Raw genomic sequence first — 19,207 nt, 5'->3', positions numbered from 1 at the left:
TAAAATCTACACTTGTTAAAATTCAGCAGCCACTTGAAATACAAACCTACTCTTGCTACTTTTTCTTTCTGTGCCTCCTCGGAAAGAAATGCAAACGTTGAGTCTCTCAGGGGTGTCCAACATAGGTCTAGGAGAAGGAGACCCAGATCCATGCAAGATATTCAGCTATCCATGCGCTATGTAAACAAATGCAATTTAGAGTCATTTTATGTGGATGTCTTCTATTTGGATATCCTAAATATTTGGCAAGGGTCCGGCCCTCCTGGACCTACCTTGGATGCCCCTGTATTTTCTACAGCGCATGGTCTGCCTTTCCGTCATAACGCAGTCTTAAAGTGGTGCTTGTCATTCCTAAAGTGCAAAGGATTAAAGAATACACAATGCAGCTATTTTGAGAACAACTGTCTAAGGATGCTATGGTTTGCTACCAAGTTAGTAATAAGTCAGTTCAAATACGCCGTACACCATTGACTGTAATATTTAATAGAAAGAGATACTTTCTCCAGCATGTGTGTGTTCTTGGCACCACATTTCCAGTGCAGCCCATGCCATTGACAGGAAGTGTGGGTGGGCATATTTATGATATAGATTCACAGTGGCTGAAAGTATTGATAATGTGGTCATAATAGTAAGAAGCATGTCAGTAAGATGAATTTTATTGACATCATATTTGATTTGAAAAAATTAAAAAACGTGACCATTTTTCAGAAAAGCTGTTTTTTCAAAATCCTGACTGTAATGCCCTGGGTTGCAAGGGTGAGGTTGACTTATGTGTTAGTTAACTTGGCTGGGCTTTCGGATGCCTGATTTCTTGGATGACCCCATAAGGGACAGGGCTCAATATTGAAGTGCATGCCTCAGATTAGCCCTGTTTGAGGTTGCACCATTGTTTTTAACACGAGACAGAGTGTAGTAGATTGTTTGATGAAAGTGCAACTCTAAAGATGATTTTGAAAACGTAAAAAATCTGTGATCCTGCTGTTTTAAATGAAAGGTTATATTAACCACATGCGTGCGGGGGTTATTTTTGCGCTACGCGGCTTTTTTCCAAAAGCCGCGTTACATGACGAGCTCAGCTCGTCATCAGCACACGACCACCGTGGCTGATGACGAGCTGAGCTCGTCATCAGCATCGAAGGGTTTAAACATAAAACTATGTGAGCAACATTGTAAGAATCGGACCACCTTAAAAGAGCTGCTATGTCATGTATGTTGGCTTATGGTATAATGAAATTGCATGATATGTTATGTTGTTAAATAGTATGGTGTGCCATGTTTTTCTGTGTTATGTTGTTATGCTTTTATATTGTGTTATGTTACTGGGCAGTGATACGGCGTACCATTGCCGATTGAAAGAGCGCTGCAGGGAGATAGAGGTCTACTTAAGTGCACTAAGACACACGAGGGAAGGGGGTGAGCACAAGAAGGTTTATACAGTCAGCTCCCTTGCATGGGTGAACGGCACCATCCAGCAGTTTTCCAGCTGCATCGCCTCAGTATTTGTGGGCAGTACCAGCTCCTCTGAGGCATGTCTCCACCTGAGCAGGAAGTGAATTCAGAACCTCTTTGCATTCTTTCTCTTTGGGGGTTCTGTATTTCTCTTCTATGGGAGAGGTGGTGTGAAAGCGTTGCTTCTATTGTGATGTTTACAGTGTCTGGCAGCCCCCAGTTGCGCAGGCTGCTTTCCAAATGAGGCTTGGTGTGAGGTAGGCTCAGCCTGACCTGTTTCCTCTCTCCTGATATCCTGCTTCCAGTCGGTGATGGGCCTTGACCAGCCCCGGAACATCAGCTAGATCGGACCCTTGTGCAGATGATTGCTGTGGCTCAGCTCTTCTTGGTGGGATCCTTGACATGTGGCTTCTGTCTGACACCCACGGTCTGCCCTCAGGTGCCAAACATTACAGACAAAGCAGTGACCTTGATGGAAAGCGTGCAAAAGCAAGTCATACATTTTTAGTGGTGCTTCTCTGGTCTATCTTCTATGTTCTCTGTAAGAATGTTGGTATGCCTGGGTATCCCAATGCACTGTAAGGTCATCATTTGCTATGTTTTAAAAGTTAATACATGTGAATATAGAATGAAAAATATGTTGTATAATGCAGCACCTTTGCCATTTAAAAAAAACATTATTGGGGGAGAACCACCCTCACCCCCCAAGGCCACTTGCAAAGGTCAGGCTGGCTCGCTACGTACCATAGAGAGACTTGTCCGACAAAATATGCCAGGGCTGCTTTGGGTTCCCAGTCTGGCCCTGGCCTGAGAGCTACTGAATGGGTCCAGAGCATGGGGGGCCCTCTCCATGTACTTTGCACGGGGGGCCCCCTCAAGTTTCGTTACACCACTGCAATTGTCCTTCGGGGAAAAGGCAGCGTACTCTAGGTGAACCTGTCCTCTACGTGCCAACGCTTCCTGTGTCTTCTGCCACCACTTTCACTTCCTATCAGGGCAGCACCACTACTTGCTGGGTGAAATTACATGATTGCGTCAGGGAGTTCAGAAGGCTCCAGGATGTGATGTCTCCTTGGAAAGACTGAGGGTGTGAAAGAGGAACTCCCATGGAGGGGAATATTACAGAGCCCCCGTGGTCTGACCGAAGCAGTCTACGGGAGGCTGTCTGAGGAGCGCCGCTGTCCGCGAAGAAACCGCTTGACTAAGACTTATTCAGGTACTTCTGTTTAGAATTCAAATAACGTTTTTTTTAAATGTTCATAAACACAGAGGAAGAATTATATTTTAAAATACCAAAAACTATGGAAACACCCAGCCCATGTACTATTATTATTGTTGATGTTTTTGTTATCATAATTACTGTCATTATTTTTAGATATTTGAGGAACTAAAACTTCAAATGATGAAATCCTTTGGTCCCACTCCTGCTGTTTGTTGCTGCCTGGGGTGGTTACTCGTCTCTCCTGGTGGGGTTTGCGGACCCATTTTTATCTGGTTCATTCTGCTAGCCCATCCTACCTGTGTTGGTTGCTCGCCGTTCCTGATTGGTGTACCTGACCTTTGCTGAGGTTGATTAGGTTTCTTTTTTTATGGTGCTCCTGTTTGCTGTTGGTAGTGTTCATTAGCCCGTTCTGCTCGATTTCGGCCCAGCCAAACTCCAGTTTTGGAAAAAGCAGACAACGCACCTCCTCAAAGAACAATAAATCTCAATGCAGTAACTTTCCACCTCCACTTTGAGGATCCAAGTTCCCAGCCAATCACGTATTGACTGAATCTTTGCCTCTGACGTTGTACTGTACAAATCCAACAAATATACAAACATTCTGGTGGCGTTTGCTCTCCCTTCCTGATAGTTTGGTGGTGTTTGTTTGTCCTATCTTAGGAGAGGATGTTAGTGCCTTCAGGCAGTGTTTGCTGGTACCTGGGTGTTAAATGGGTGTCCTGGTTATAGGACTGTAGGATAGGGGCACTCAAAGGGTTTGCAATCCTTACATACTTTGATAAAGTATTGAGTACGTCATTGATTAACACTTCTGTTTACTAGGAAATAACATCACCCTTCATGAGTTCTTCTAATTGTAACCAATAAATCCATTCTTCCAATTAGAAGTCACAAGCATTGTATTTTGCTCTTTTATCAGCATGGAATATTCATAATAACTTGTCCCACGAGGGTGATCAGGTTACTTCCGTTAGTTGCAAATGGGCACAGAAACCCAGGGGTAATAAGAAGAAATTAGAAACCAGGCTCTTCTTTTATATTGAGGTGTTCGAATAACAATTAGATGCATGACCCTGAAATAGGACTTTAGCATCCAAGAGGAGGTCTCCCCAGAACCAATTGATATTCCAACCTTTCCTATGAATATTTGGAGTTAGGAGCATGGGTGGCTGGACCTTTAATAGCTCCTGGTCCCTCCCTCTTGATTGATTGACTCTATTGATGTGCTGTCAGTCAATGTACCTGTAAGTGTGACTGTGTGTCTTGTGTTAGTCAAGACTTTTTGAAATGTGTAAAACGTATACAGGCTCTCAACCGCCCTCATCCTTTATTGGTCTGTTGTGTCCTTCATATTTTTCTTCCTCCCTTTACAAGCATGCAGAATGGGGCAACGAGCCAGCCCACTTCAGCCACTGGATAAGTTCACTGTGACTGATGGCGCCCCAGCTCTCTCTTCATCCTTATGTTGTTATGCCATTCACATTTTCCTTCGGCCCACTACAGCACATAGCATGCAGCAATGAGTCAGCCCACTTCAGCCATTGGCTGACTTCACTGTGAGTGATGGCATCCTGCTCTTGCACAACGTGCACGTACACAGGAATATTAGGCCTCTTTAGTGCCAGGTCCTACTGGCCCTGTTTGTGCTTTTTGATGAAACAAAAATAGATTTTGTAATAAGTTTTTACAAAAACCATTACAAAACAAAAACTCATTGGCGAAACCAAAAGGTTGGCAATCAATGCTAGACATGTTGGCTTTGCAAATGCTCTTTTGTCATTTCGTATGTGTGGTTATCAGCATTTGTGTGCGGTGCCACTACACCTGCTGCACTAATGATAGTGGTGCCCCTGTGCTAGGAGCAGACTGCAGTGGGCTCTTGACACTGGTGCCACTGGACGTGTTTCACTGATGACAGTGGAGCTTCTCTGTTAGCAGGCTACAGAGGCTCCCCACGCCACAAGGCACTGGTGCTGTTTAATTACTGCACTATTGATAGCTGTGACCCTTTGCTCTGTGCAGGGTGCAGGCTTCAGTTGGCTCTTCACGCTCCAGGGCCCCGGTATGACTGAAGTAGATGCATTAACAATAGCTGAACCTCAGTGCTCTGGGATGGGGCAGGCTGCAATGTGGTCCTTCCACTTTGTGCCCTGGTATCACTCCACCTGCTGCACTAATGACATCCATGCCTGTGGGCTGCTGCAGCTGGCTCCATAGACCCTAGTGCCACTGCACCTGCTGCACTATACTTAAATAAGCCCCTGACTTGGAAACATGAGGCAGTGAGCGTCTCAAACATGTAGGCCCTGGTGCCACTAACCTGCTGCACTAATGACAGTTGTGCACCTGTACTCTGCGCTCGAAGCAGTGGCCTCCTCAGAACATTGGACACCAGTGTCACTGACCCTCCTGCACTAATATTTACACCTCTGTGTTGGGAACGAGCTGGAGTGATCACTTTAAACCGCTGGGCCCAGGTGCCACTACCCCTGCTGCACGAATGATGGCTGTGTCACTGAGTTGGGAGCAGGTTGGAGTGGGCTCTTTGCCCCTGTGGGCCCGGTGCTACTGTACCTGCTGCCCTTATGTTGAACCCCTATGCTGGGAGAAGACTGCAGTGAACTCTACATCCCCGGGCCCAGGTGCTACTGCATCTGCTGCATTAATGAGTGCTGTGCTCCTATGCTGGGAACAGACTGCAGCGGGTTTCACCCACCCCTGCACCCTTGGCACTGCTCCACTGATGATAGAAGCACCCCTGTGCTGGAAGCAGAGGATGCAAAGGGCTCTTCACACCCTTGGACCCCAGCGACGCTGCACCTGCTGCACTCATGATAGCCCTGTCCCTGGACTGGGAGTAGGATGCAGTGGGTACCTCACACCCCTAGACCCTGCTACAACTGCACTTGCTGCCAGTTATAATTTGTAAATACATTAATTGCCAGGGTTCTCGTCAGGAGGCCTCTGCAGCCTGCACCACATGCCCCTGCCATGCTGCCAATGATAGTAACAAAACAACTACTAACCATCACACTCCTATAAGGGTGACAATTCGGACTATTTCAGGCCTCCAAAGCTATAAGAATGGCAGTTAATAGTGATTTTTTATGTATATATAGACTTCATGATTACCTATTGTGGTCATCTCTTGTCACAAGCACCGGTGTTGACAATTAAGTGCTGGTGCTGAGCACCATAAACCACTGGCTCAAATTAAGCACTACCTGCTACACTAAAGATAGCTGCACCCGGTGCTCCATGCTAGAAGCATACAACAACAGAACAAAATGGCCAGTCAGGATTACTTATCTAGTGATTTGGAAAACCACCCAGCCTGCCTGTACTGAGTGATATACAAGGTTAGTTAGAAAAACTTTTTTTTATTTTTTGTCAAAATTTAGTTATCTTTTCAGCATGTTTTCAAGGGCACATTTGTCAAAACAATCAAGTGAACATTCAGAAAAAGTATGTGCGCAATATATACAAGTGTAGAAACTGTACACAATAAGTACTCAAAATTCAGAAACACCAAAAAATGTACTGTACACAAGTAAATTGAAGTATAAACACATTTAACATATATGCCAGTCCTTACAATTGTTAACCAAAACGAAATAGAAGCAGGCAGTAGCGAGCTCCTCACCCCCGCACTTTTGAAACTGCACTTGATGAATTCAAGATAGCTGCACCCCTGCATTCTATGCTGGATGCAGGCTGCAGTGTGCTCCTCACTCCCCTGTGCCCTCCATCTGCCTCACTAATGATAGGTGCAGCAAGCTGAAGCGGGCTCCTCTCATCCTTACAGCCCAGTGCCGTTGCAACTGCAGCGCTAATGACAGCGGCGCCCCTGGGCTCCTTGCTGGGAGCAGGCTGCAGTGGGCCTCTTACCTCTACTGCGACACCGTGCCGCTGCACCTTCTGTACTAATGATAACTGTTCTACCTTGTCAAGGTGCCACTGCACCTGCTGCACTAATGACTAATGAAAGAGGATGTGGCGTTATGGTCAGAGACGTCTACTTTGATACATCCATGTTCGAGTCTCGGCGTCAGCTCACCATCCTTTGAGTCTGGGCAAATCTCCTAGTGCCTTAAAAAAAGGAAAAACAATTAACTTGATCTTGGGTAATGTAACTGGCGCTCTTGTAAAGCATTCCAATACTTCCGGGTAAAGTCTGCGCTATGTAAAACGTCACAAGAATTTAAAAAAATGATAGTTACTATTCTGTGATGCTGGGAGCAGCCTGCAGTGGGCTCCTCACTGCACACATTGACACTGCCCTTGCTGCCTTAACGATATCTGCACCCTTGTACACTGCTAGGGGCAGGCTCCGGTAGCCGTCTGACCACACCTACCCCTTGTGGTGTCCATGAGACCTCGATTACCACAAAACCTCCTTTTATGATTTTTATGAGACCACCATTACCATAACCCTCACCCCCCACGGCGTTCAAAGGACCTCAATTACAACAAAACTCACCCGTAATTTTCATGAGACTTCAATACCACAGCACCCACCTTTCATGAGGTCACGAGATGTCGATCGCCACAAAATACACCCCATTTGATGTTCCAGAGACCTCAATTACTACAAAACCAACCCCTCATGGTGTTCAAGAGACATCGATTGACGAACCCCAGCGTTCTAAAGTGCACAAGACTCCATCTGAAGCTACAACACCCACTGAGGTTACAGTAATGTTCTGCAGCATGGTTGAAAACCATTGGCAAAACCAATAGGTCAACAAGGCGAGACCTATTGGCTTTGCGAATGCTTGTTTCTCAGGGACTGGCAGACTCAGGGCTTTGCCCCCTGCAAGGCCACAACCCCTCTCACATAACAATTTGTTGTCAAGTTTGGCCATCATGCTTTTCACTGTGACGACCATCTCTGACTTTTTACCCTATGTATCAGACCCTTAAAGTATTTCATTTGTACTCCTCTTACCCTTATGAATGATCCCGGACTCCAGTTGTACGTGTCATGTACTTTTGCTCTTGTTATCTGCGCGCTCCCTGTCCACCTGACTGCTATCTGCTGTGTGTGGGCTAACTTTATTGGTGTCTCCATAGGGTGTCGGCCAGATGACCATTTTCAAACTGAGTGCGGTGGAAGCCATATTGAAACTTCATGAGAAGCTTGGGATGCTTGATAATTTGCAGAGGAACATCAATTTAAGGGTGTTGGATGTTCCAGGAGAAATTTCTACAGAGACCCTCCCAGGTCTTAAGGAGTAAGTGCTGGCCGAATTGTTGCAGCTGAGGGACATAAATCGAGGGTTAAGGAAAACCTACAGACTTTACTCCGGGCCTCAGAAATTTACTGATGAGATTGGTGGTACAATGCAGGTGGTGATTCAATCTGCAGACTGGAGGGACAACATACTGTGGAGATCATCTAAAGGAAGACAGGGGTGATGATCAGAGAGAAGCAGCTTTACTACTTCCGACCAACATCCTACAGTGCTAGCCAGAAAGAGGGCCTCTATGTATATCTGGCAGTATGTGGTGGCAAAGACTTACAACTTCTGCAGGCTCTCCTTTAAGACTGAGATTAGGACACAAGGAAAAAGATGTTTGTGTTTTCACACGTTCTGAGGGATCAAGGGCGTAGCTTTCCTTGGTATGGCACTAGGGCACCCACAGATACCTGATTTCTGCTGTGTTTTATCATTCAAGCAGCAGCCAAGGGGCCCATTTCCTTCCTTGCACTAGGGCCCATGACACACTTGCCACACTACTGTCAGGAATGGGGTAGTTGCTGGTTCTTTAGGCATTATGGGACTAGGGACAGCCTTAGAATACTGTATTAATTTTGCAATACTGCATTACTTTTGCATCCCAAAAAATGCAAATGCCAGTGGGAAGTTGTTGATAATTCAGAATGGAAACGTTTTGAACCAGCATGAGCCCAACACCTTCAATGTGGGTCTCTATGTTCATTGCGGTAAGAAATTACAAGCTGAAATCCCAGATCCATAGCATTGTTGTCAGAATAAAGGTCGTTTGCACGAGCGTATTTGGTCCGTCCATTTGGAGGTACCAGTGCTCATCAGTGTATACCTCAATTCAAGCAACAGATGCGTCCTGCGAGATTTGTATATGTTTCAATGGTACTGCATGATGCACGTTAGAATAGACGCGTGTGGGGAGCTTTGTTAATGTCTGGAAACCACAGTATTGTGCGTAGAATGGGATTGGAAATCTCAGAAGAAAACATTGAAAGAGCTTTGTGAATCCTGAGCTAGGATTGCAATATGGCAGTCAGTCCTACAAGACCACACAAATGACTGAGTGTGAGCTATACATATTCCAGCAACACCAGTCTGCATCCAGGAAAGATATGCTTTATGAAAGGTCTTACATTTGTCACTGCACACATGCAAGAAGAAGCTTAGGATAGAAGTCCCTGCAATAGGATAGTTGTATACCACGCCTTGGGCGTATTGCAAGAGCTCGGTGTGTGTGTGTGGGGGGGGGGGATAAGAACTGGGATAGTTGTTAGAATACAGATCCCTCGTAGAGATCTCTTGCGGGGCTTGGTGGATCTCCCTGTTCTGGGGCAGCACTTCAGGGAGTTCATTGTAAGGAGTTTTAGCATAAGGAACACAACGCAGAGTGTAGTTCAGGATAGAGATGCATAGGAAGAGCTCAGCAGATGTCTCAGTATTTGGATTGGAGTGCCTGATGCAGCTTTGAACAGAGACACTTTGTGAGCGCTCGATGGGTGCCTGATCTCTGGGATAGCACTGAGGGAAGCTGATCAGGATAGAGACGTGGAACGTGGTCTGTGGAAGTTCCACACACATGGAGGGAGGTCTGAGGACAGGAATAGACCAGACCCAGATCGAGAGGTTGTGTGTAGAGAACTGTAGTTCGCCTCATAGAGGAGTCTGTTGACGGTGGTAGCTCTAAGGGGCTCACTCTCTGCCTATAGCATCCTTTGCCTCTTTGCAACAATCATGCATATCCAGCCCTGCAGTTACTTCCAATATCTGGTTTACCAGGTGGGTCCATCTACATCAGACATTGGGACTCCAGTCCTGGCCTCTCCATGTACATTGATATTGTTTAGGTTAAGGTAAGAAAGACTGCAACTCTCAGACTAAACGGATTTGTTAAATGAAAACAGAGGAACAACACACCTTTGTCGAGCTGGCTAAAACACGTGTGTTTTTGGATTCCTAATTTCAAAATGAATAAGCCCTGGTAGTTCGTAAGGTGAAAAAAATACAAGAAATGCATACAAATGCATCTGAATTCTTTTCCTGAGCATATATGCAAATGGTGTTTACGATGTCTTATTTTTATACTTCGCGTTCACACAAGATAAATGATTTTGCCATTTTCAACCTCCCATGGTTCTTTTTCTTACGTTTACCAGGCTCACCCATGGTACTCCCTTCTGATATTATTCCCTTAGCCATGACAAGAATTGACGGCCCGAAAGTGCTGTTTTTACAAAACCATTTGCCTCTTCTAGGGCCTGGGAGCTACAAATTCAAATGATAATGAAGTCGTAGGCAAGAGATGCAGGCTCCATTCCTAAGCCTTGACGAGTACATACCTCTCTGTCTAACCAATGACAAAGCACTTCTACAGACCAAGCCTCCAGCCCCTCCATTAATTTGTTATGAATGGCAGATGCACGTATACCTCAATACTAAAGAAGCAAGCAAGACAATTGGCACTCATTTCATCAGGGCCTCATTTCATCAGAGTGCTGACACCATCAAAAGACAGTTTCATGCATCTGATTATATTCAAAGTGTACCAAGGAGACCGAGGATGGACCCAGCAGTCTTTTAAAGATTTGACGAATGGTTGCCCAACAGGCTGAGGTTTGGAGTGGGGGACATGTTTACTTCCTCAATTGCCTTTCAAATGTTTTCTGTTATTGCCAAAGGACCTTCTTCGTCTGTTTTCACTTCTGCTTCCTTATGGCATTTGACGTCCCAAAAACAACTATACACCACACTGTAGCCACTTCTTGCTCCAACAAAGCCAGTTAATACTTATTTTTAAGTGGTGTAGCCATTACTAAATGGAATGATGCTGCTGTAGTAAGATTAACTGAGATTCCTACAGCTAAGGAGTAGGGGTTTTAGAATAAGTATTTCTATTGCATAGAGAAAAGGTCAGTCTCAGCATGTTTCCAGGCAGGGACAAAGTCACATTGGCTTGAAATGACACTCAGTAGAGAGCAACCCAAGGACAGCCTGCAACAAGAGATGTATTCAGATCAGCAATTGCAAACCAGAGAGGGCATAAGGCTTCAAAGATGCTACTTGCATTGTGTTGGAAATGGCCTTTTCTGCGGGGTTATCCCCAAACTTGTTGCCTTCCTCTGATCTTTTTGTTGACTTTAGGACTCTGGGCCCTTTACCACTGCTAACCAGTGCTAACGTGTATGTGCTCTCTCCCCTAAACATGGTATGAGTGCTTCACACCTGTTTGTCATATTTGATTTATTTGCAAGTCCCTTGTAAAGTGGTATACCCTATACCAGTGGTTCCCAATCTGTGCGCTGCGACACCTTGGTGCGCCATCAAAACTAGCCAGGGGCGCCGTGCACAGAGTTTGGGAACCACCGGTAGCTAATTAGGTAGGGTGACCAGAATTTTAAAGCCAAAAACCTGGACATTTCACAAAAATAGACGAAGGACTACAATTTTACTTCAAACAACGAGAGCGCTCCTCAGCAGAGAATTACAGAACAGGCAGTAAGAACATACATAAAATGCAATTTTTAAGCCCAGTAGCTTGCTGTTAATTAAATTGCTTTCTTGAAACAACTGCCAACTATCCCTGCTTTATAAAACATAAAAAACACCACTCGCCGTTTTCAGTCAACCCTTTTTAAAAACGGGGACATGAGCTACATTTTTTAAATTTCCTGGGACAGCTGGTTAAAAACTGGGACCGTCCTGGCAAAACGGGGACGCCTGGTCACCCTATAATTAGGGTGCCAAATGTTAGGCTTGTTTTGCTCTGGCCTACTACAGCTGTTAACAGCGTTAGCTGAGAAATCTAAGGGTACAGGGAGCCAGCTCAGCCTTTTACCCAGGCTGAAAAACTGTGAAACAACTGCATGAGAATACCACATAGTGGCTTTTTACAGTGTTTAACCTCTTCCCTGCTGCCGTCGGCCGTTGGCCGTCGCGAGCACTACCTCCCTGGTGCTGCGAACATTCAACGGGCTACGCGACTCCGCGGAACCGCCGCACTGCAGCGAAATAACGGCCGCGGCTAAGGTGTTCAAGAGTGTTGCCACTAATACTGGGAACAGTTTAATGTCTGACAATTTCTAAGAAGCCTTTAATTCTACACAAACAATATCGCTGTTCTTGTAAACAGAAAAGAAAATAGAGCATTTTGTTCTGTGCCGTTTGTTTCCCAAAGCAAAAGATAAAGTTGCGTTGGGGGGTTCGTTCTGATATCTTTTGCGGCTCATTATTTACACATTGCTCTAGTTGTCTAGTTCCTGTGTGTAACTTCTGCAGTTACGTTTTCTAAAGGCAGAAAATGAAGTACATGCAAGGCTCCGTCAATTGTCATGCGTGCAGACTAGATACTGCTCACTTTCTAGCTATTTGAGCACACAGATCAGCTGGGCTTCTCCCAAATTGGTGGGCCCATCCTGCTGTGAGTGCAAGCAGCTGAAATCGATGTACAGCAGGCATGATTATTGAATCCGCTGCTGGACCTAAAATACCTTTTTCTAGAAATCTGCCTCTTGTAGTGGGGACAAAAGCTACCTGCTCTATTCACTGGGACAATAGACAACAACCACTAAGGCAGACAGAAACAATGGAAACGGTTTTAACATTTAAAATAAATATTAAAGGAAACGAAAACTACACTATGTGTGTTAATCTGCCTCGAGGCCTTTAAAAATGATTGACACGCAAATTCACAATTTCAATCATACATGTAATAGGAATTCAATTATAGTAATTCTAAATACACTTGCCTTTATTTGGAGGGAACAGAAAGCTCCAAAAGGCAAACTGTATGTACCATACACATAACACTGGCTTTCTTGTAAGTCATATATTCTTTATATTTGGTACTTGCCATTCCTAAAACTGATGTGATCGAAGATGGAGAAATTATTGCCAGGGCTTCGTTAATGAGCCTCACAATGTGACCGACATGACATGGACGATAGGCCAGATGTTGAATAAATGCATGTATTTAATCTGGGCTTTGGCAGACTAAAGAGAAAATGACCATGGCTACTTTGGTTGCAATAACATCTGTGCATGTTAAACTGCACGCACCACCTCATTCCATCAATTCTAGATTTACAGGTTCTCCCACAGAAATACTTCTGGCATGCTTGGTCATAGAAATGCAGGCAACACAAACAAATCTAGAACGCTCCATGACTTTGAGAAGACGGCACGTTTAAGAGGAGGTGTAGCCCCTTGACACCCTCGGATGAATGCTCGCGCTCTATTAATCTCCTTTTCATTTAATTTAATTTCATTTCATTTCTATGTGGATGGCTATCCGAAAAGCCACGGAATGGGGCACTGTTGGCTTCTATTTCTTTGGCATGAGGGCTGGACCTGCACACAACTAGACGCTAGTTACCTGTGGGCGTGGTCTTTGGTTTGTGGGCGTAATTCTGGGGTAATGGGCGTGTTTCCATGCTTTCAGGCGATATATGAATATAATTCCTTCATCTGCTTCATCCCAATTATTTTCAGGTAAAAAAATTGGTAGTGCTCCCGAAGCCGATCTTGCATTCCCCCCACCCAAAAAATAAAGTAACATAATGGGGAGCCATGGCCAGCGACCAGTAGGTCAAGGGAGCCATTGGTTGAAACAGTTTGAAAACCACTGCCCTATACCCAGGGCCCATAAATTAAATGCAACATCCCATTGGTTTTTCACTACTGTAAGGCCTACTCTTCCACTAGTGGGCTAGGATTCGGAATTCCCATATATACTTGTAAGTGTTAATTCCCGATCAGAGAGGAGAGGTATTGCCATGTTTGGAATGTTTAGAACGGTAGGGATAAGTCCTCCTTACTGGTGACGTTGAAGTTCACATTACTATTTTAGAAATGCCACTTTTTGAAAGTGGGCCTTTCCATGTGCCTATAACTCTTTGTGCTTTGCAGCCTGTCTCAAATATATGTCTGGGTTGGGCGATAGTTACACTTTGTGTATTCTCTCCAGACAGCCACAACACAGGAAGTGCTGGGTGTTACAGGAGAAACATCTGCATTTATCTGCATACTGATCATTTTTCTGGATAGGAAGAGTGAGAGGTGGTTCACACCTACATCTGCATTGGTTGTGTCTTGCCCTCACGCAAAGGATGATTTACCTCTACTGATAGTATGGAGCCACGGCTGGGCTTAAAGGGGTCTTTGTGCACTTCTGAGGGCTCTTTTGAAGTAACCCGCTACATCAAAGGCATTTTTTAGTCTAAGTACTTGGGCACTGACCCCATATCTTTAGACACTTCTGAACTGCTTTTTCAGAAGGACTGCTTTTCTGCTTGGTGCTGTGGGAAGCTGGACTTTTGTTGCAGTACCCCCCCACACACTTTTTGCCTGATTTTTGATGCAACTTTGACCGAGGTGTACTGGGTCTCTGCTAACCAGCTTCCCAGTAGCAGTGTTATTTCCCTAAAATTGTTCCACAATTGGCACCACTTCAGCCCCCTTGTAAGTCCTTAGTAAAGTTACCCCTAGTACCTAGGGCATTGGAACTGAAAAGGGTCCACTAGGGCTGCAGCTTGTATGGTGCCACCCTAGGGACCCCTCACCAAGACCATGCCAACTGCCATTGCAAGCTAAGTGTCTAGGTGCAGAGAGTCAACATGGCACACATCCCTACTCAGCGGAAGCCTGGGGTACCGACGGAGAGAGCGGTGCCTCACGTCCTGAGCAGTGGCCAGGTGAGGTGAGGTTCTTTACCCGCACACTACGGGTTCTAATACACCACGACCCCAGAACTGAAACAAGTGGTGTGATAAGTAATATCTGTTTCCTTTTCAGTTACACTTACTGTTTGACATTATTTTTCACAAATTATGCAGTAGCTTACACTTTTTAGGTCCTGAGGCAGGCTAGACACTCTGTAGGTCATGATATCTGAAACAGGTAGACCGACCCTCTGACTAGATAGTGGCAGTTTATTTTTTCAAAACTGCCTTTAATCCTGACACCAAGGGATACATATTAAACTTTTTTTCTCTTGGTGGTTAGTTTTGACACTTTTTGTCGTTTTTCTTTAGCACTGCGCCCATCACTTAGCAATACATCTTAGCTCATTACCTGGTGGTTTTTAGTACATCCTAGGAAATCCTTAAAAACATCCCTGAGCTCCTCCCTCACAGTGAGGGGGTTGTAGTTCGTGGCTGTACTCGGTTTTACAGCCGGGAGGAGATCCTATATGATGTAGTATGTCACCTCGGTGAGTGATGGGACTCCGTCCCTATATTAGAGCTTCCCTTAGGCGTGATCAGATATGCTTCACAGGTCTAGGATGTCGATGAGCACCGTGTAACATTTCAGACCCACGGACAGTTAGTTTGTTTCAGACATCCCTCTGTGCCATGCCCACAGATAATGGAGGCCACCCCTACTGCAAGCCGTATTGCCCTAAGGCAGGGTGCACTATACCACATGCGTGTGGTCATATCTGCCTGAGCAGATATGACCTTACAATATCTTAGTCCATTCTTAGTTCTTGTAAGTGAGCAAGGAAGCCATATAGAGTACACGGGATGGACACCCATCATTACGGGTTCCCCTGCACCATGATGGCTTCACTGTACCTAGGGATTTTTGGTACCAAACATCTCTTCTTAATAAATCCACACTGATACCATTGTTATTATTAAGTGCACACAACCTAGCAAGCACTGGTGTGGTCTCTGACTAGCCTTAGCTAGCCTGCCACCACCCGACATGGTTCTGACCTCCTGGGGTGAGAGCCTTCGCTCTCAGAGGCCAGGAACAATGCCTGCTCTGGACGGAGGTGCTTCACACATCCTCCAGGCCAGAATAGCATTCCAAGTCATGAAGCGATGCCGCCTTTGAAGTTCATTTAACCCAGCCATCTACAGAGAGTGGATGATGCCAACCACCCCTGCTACACATTCGGTGGGAGAACATACAGTAAAATTAGTTAGATTAGGAGGTGGGCCCACATTCAGCCAGCACCACCCCACTTTTCAGTTTCCTCCATCTTGTTTGTGATTAAATTTGCCAATTTAGGGGCAGGGTGGTGTCCACTCCCCAAAGGAGATGTAATCAATGTGATCAAATGTCCCTGTGGGTTTTTATATGTTGGCCAAACCCAGTACAAGGAAAGAAATTGCATTCTACCGCACTGCCGCCGAATGAGTAATGGTTAACATGGTTAGGTTGGTGACTACATTTCCTAAGGGGAAAATTGCATTATACAATATGTAAATTTAACTACTGATAATGGTACTGAATTGTAAATGGAAGGTTGTCTGACCTTGATATTTACTTTATTTAAGTTTGTATGATCCGATTGCTTATAAGTTTACGCTGGACTAAGCACAGTTATGTAATATTGCCAGTCACCAGGTTGCAATAGGAATGTCTTTGCTCGCTCTGCTGTTATAGCGATGGTTTAGATCTCAGAATTAATGAGGTTTACTTTAAATAACTAAGATTACAACTCAAAACAGTCAGGAACACAGCTCAGGTGGAAGTGACATGTCGATGCTGCTTTCATCAGACGCGCCACCACCTACATGCATGCTGACACCATGTAATCTTTATCTTCTTTCTCTCGGGCAGAGTCAGTGATACTTTGTATCACATGAGATAAGCTGCCTGGTTTTGCCGTTGCACACTTTTTCTTTCTCACATTTTCATTCAAAGCTCCTTACATGCCAGTAATTAATTCATCATTTTGGCTTGTTTATATACTCGCAAGGGGCTCTCCCACCCTTATCCATACAGATTAGATTGCTTGCTCCCCTTTTGTGAACACGCTCACGCATGATGAAATTTAGTGCAAGCACATAGTTACACATATGTTTGCGCTTCTCTTTACAGAACGGACCATGATTTGATTTTTACCATAAGGCCGCTTTCTCCCAGTCTCTACATTTACAATTCACGGTGCACTCTTTTTTTCACAATAACTTCTGCAGAGGTAGAGCCGCCTCTTTGTGATTCCACAAATATTGCTAGTCTCATGTTGAATTTATAGCGAAAGGAGGGTGTTTCCCCCACAGATGAGGAGCAGGTTGGCCTTCACTCTCATCAGGATCCATCTGTCAGTCTTCTCACTGGGCTGTGCATGACTCCAGGTGAGATTTTGCACATTATGAAAAGAGTCTGTATCACTCTACACACACCTTTATTTCTATGGTTTCAATGAGATGTATGTTTCCTCTCATTCATAGGTTGCTCCCTTCTTATCGATCACCCTGTCCTGATGAAGACCCGCACCTAAGGTCCTAATTGGCCCCTCCCCGGTTTAAGGTAGAAACATTGACAATTTTCTCTTTCTTCAGCCTGATTTGAATAAGACTATCCACAGAGAGGCACTATTAATTCAAGCAATTACTTCTATATACAGACAGACCATGCACGCAACCTGGGCTTCATCCTGGACTCCTCCCTCTCCATGACCAGGCAAGTCAACAACGTCTCCTCGGCATGCTTCAACATCCTACGCATGCTACGGAAGATCTTCTGGTGGATCCCCACCAAGACCAGGAAGACCGTCACCCAGGCCCTCGTCACCAGCCGACTGGACTACGGCAACGCCCTCTACGCCGGTACCACCGCCAAGCTCCAGAAGAGACTCCAGCGGATCCAGAACGCCTCAGCCAGACTCATCCTCGACATCCCACGAACCAGCCACATCTCCGGACATCTGAGAGACCTTCACTGGCTCCCCGTCAACAAAAGAATCTCCTTCCGCCTCCTCACCCACGCACACAAAGCCCTACACGACCAAGGCCCGAGCTACCTCAACAGCCGAGTCAACTTCTACGCTCCCAAACGCCACCTCCGATCAGCCAACCACGCCCTCGCCGCCGTCCCCCGCATCCGAAGAGCAACTACAGGAGGAAGGTCCTTCTCCTACCTGGCCGCCAAGACCTGGAACTCCCTCCCGACCGACCTGCGCCTGACCCAAGGCCACCTCTCCTTCAGGAAGAAGCTGAAGACCTGGCTGTTCGAGCAGTAGCGGCTCCCCCCCCCCCCCCCCACCCCCCCCCCCACCCCCCCCCCCAGCGCCTTGAGACCCTACGGGTATGTAGCGCGCTTTATAAGTGTCACTGATTGATTGATTGATTATATAGTGGAAGAACATTTAGCTGCTTGATATGATATACAGACAGGCTGTGGTTCAAATGGAATTTGTTATGCTGTGGGTTTTCCCCGTTTTTCTTCTGTATCTTACGCACAAGCACTTTGTACATAAATAATGTACATGTGATGTTGATTTTCAATGCAATCTGAATTTCTTGCATTTAATTGTATTTCTTTGTGTGATGTAATTTCTGTGTACGCTTACCTTTCTAGAAGCAATATTTAACCCTTTCCTCTGGATTGGTTATCTAGGATTATCCGTGTTGAAATATTATTTGTTAATTAATTCAATTTAGCCTAGGTGTCCGTTAAGACCGTTTTTGTTGTATGTATCATATTGTGCCCAGGCCCTTTGGCTTTGTGGGTTACACCATTATTTGTAATGGGTCAGCAAAACTCAGGCATACGCTCTAGGAGCCTGACTCGCTCTATTCAAAGCTGCAATACTCATCATTGCCGCATCGAAGCATTTGGAGGGTTCTTCTTTTCACCATGATATATTATAGTTGCCGATTCCAGCAGTGCCTATATATTTATCCGTTAGCTCTGCATAAATGTGGGTTTTGTCCTGATGATGACTCCTTAATCACGTCTTAGGTTGAAACTTCGTTGACAACAATTGGTATAAAGACAAACCAATTCATAAGTTGATCAGTTTGGAGCCTTTGATATACAATAATGAATCCAACGTTACCAAAATTATACATTTTATCTATTAGCCCTGTTACTGACCTAATAATTGTTTGTTGCCTGATCTTTGATCACTTGAATGTTTCTATACCTGCACCTATTTGCACTGTGTGATCACTTTATTTCACAGGCCACCAATATTTGTTTATTGTAGAAGCTTATATGACATCCATCTATAAAAAATTATAACACAGAATTTAGGTCTCCAGTTGTTGCCATTCATGTGTTATCTAATTGGATTTGTTTGACAAGCTACAATTGATTCTTAAAACATTTTGTTAATGATACATAGAGGGAGACTTGTTCTAATTTTAAAATATCCTGTCCTTGCTAGGTCTACAAGTTTCTCCTGTAGTTTCTATAGCTATCATTTAGCATATTTGCATTTCCCAGATCCTTTATACATTCATCCATGTCTGGTTCCTCCTCCTCTAAACAGGATGCCAACCAGCCACTTTAGGACTTGTTGGGTAGATTGTTCCTTCAACAACTGGATACTTCCAGTGATGAAAGACTACTC

At 45.0% G+C, this 19,207-nt stretch overlaps 1 protein-coding gene across 1 annotated transcript in view; it reads left to right on the top strand.

Annotated features, from left to right (window-relative positions):
• The first annotated feature begins 2,586 nt into the window (after positions 1-2,586).
• The window catches only part of LOC147710588 (lysophosphatidic acid receptor 6-like), a 32,620-nt gene continuing 15,999 nt past the window's right edge, over positions 2,587-19,207 (top strand). Inside the window, exon 1 of the mRNA XM_086921267.1 lies at positions 2,587-2,665. The gene's annotated coding sequence lies outside the window, so the exon portion shown is untranslated. The remainder of the gene's footprint in view (positions 2,666-19,207) is intronic.

Source organism: Lissotriton vulgaris, chromosome 5 (assembly GCF_964263255.1).
Source record: "Lissotriton vulgaris chromosome 5, aLisVul1.2, whole genome shotgun sequence".
In the NCBI taxonomy this organism is placed as follows: Eukaryota; Metazoa; Chordata; class Amphibia; order Caudata; family Salamandridae; genus Lissotriton; species Lissotriton vulgaris.
Note: the sequence above shows the minus strand (reverse complement) of the source record. Positions and strands in the feature narration are given on the sequence as shown.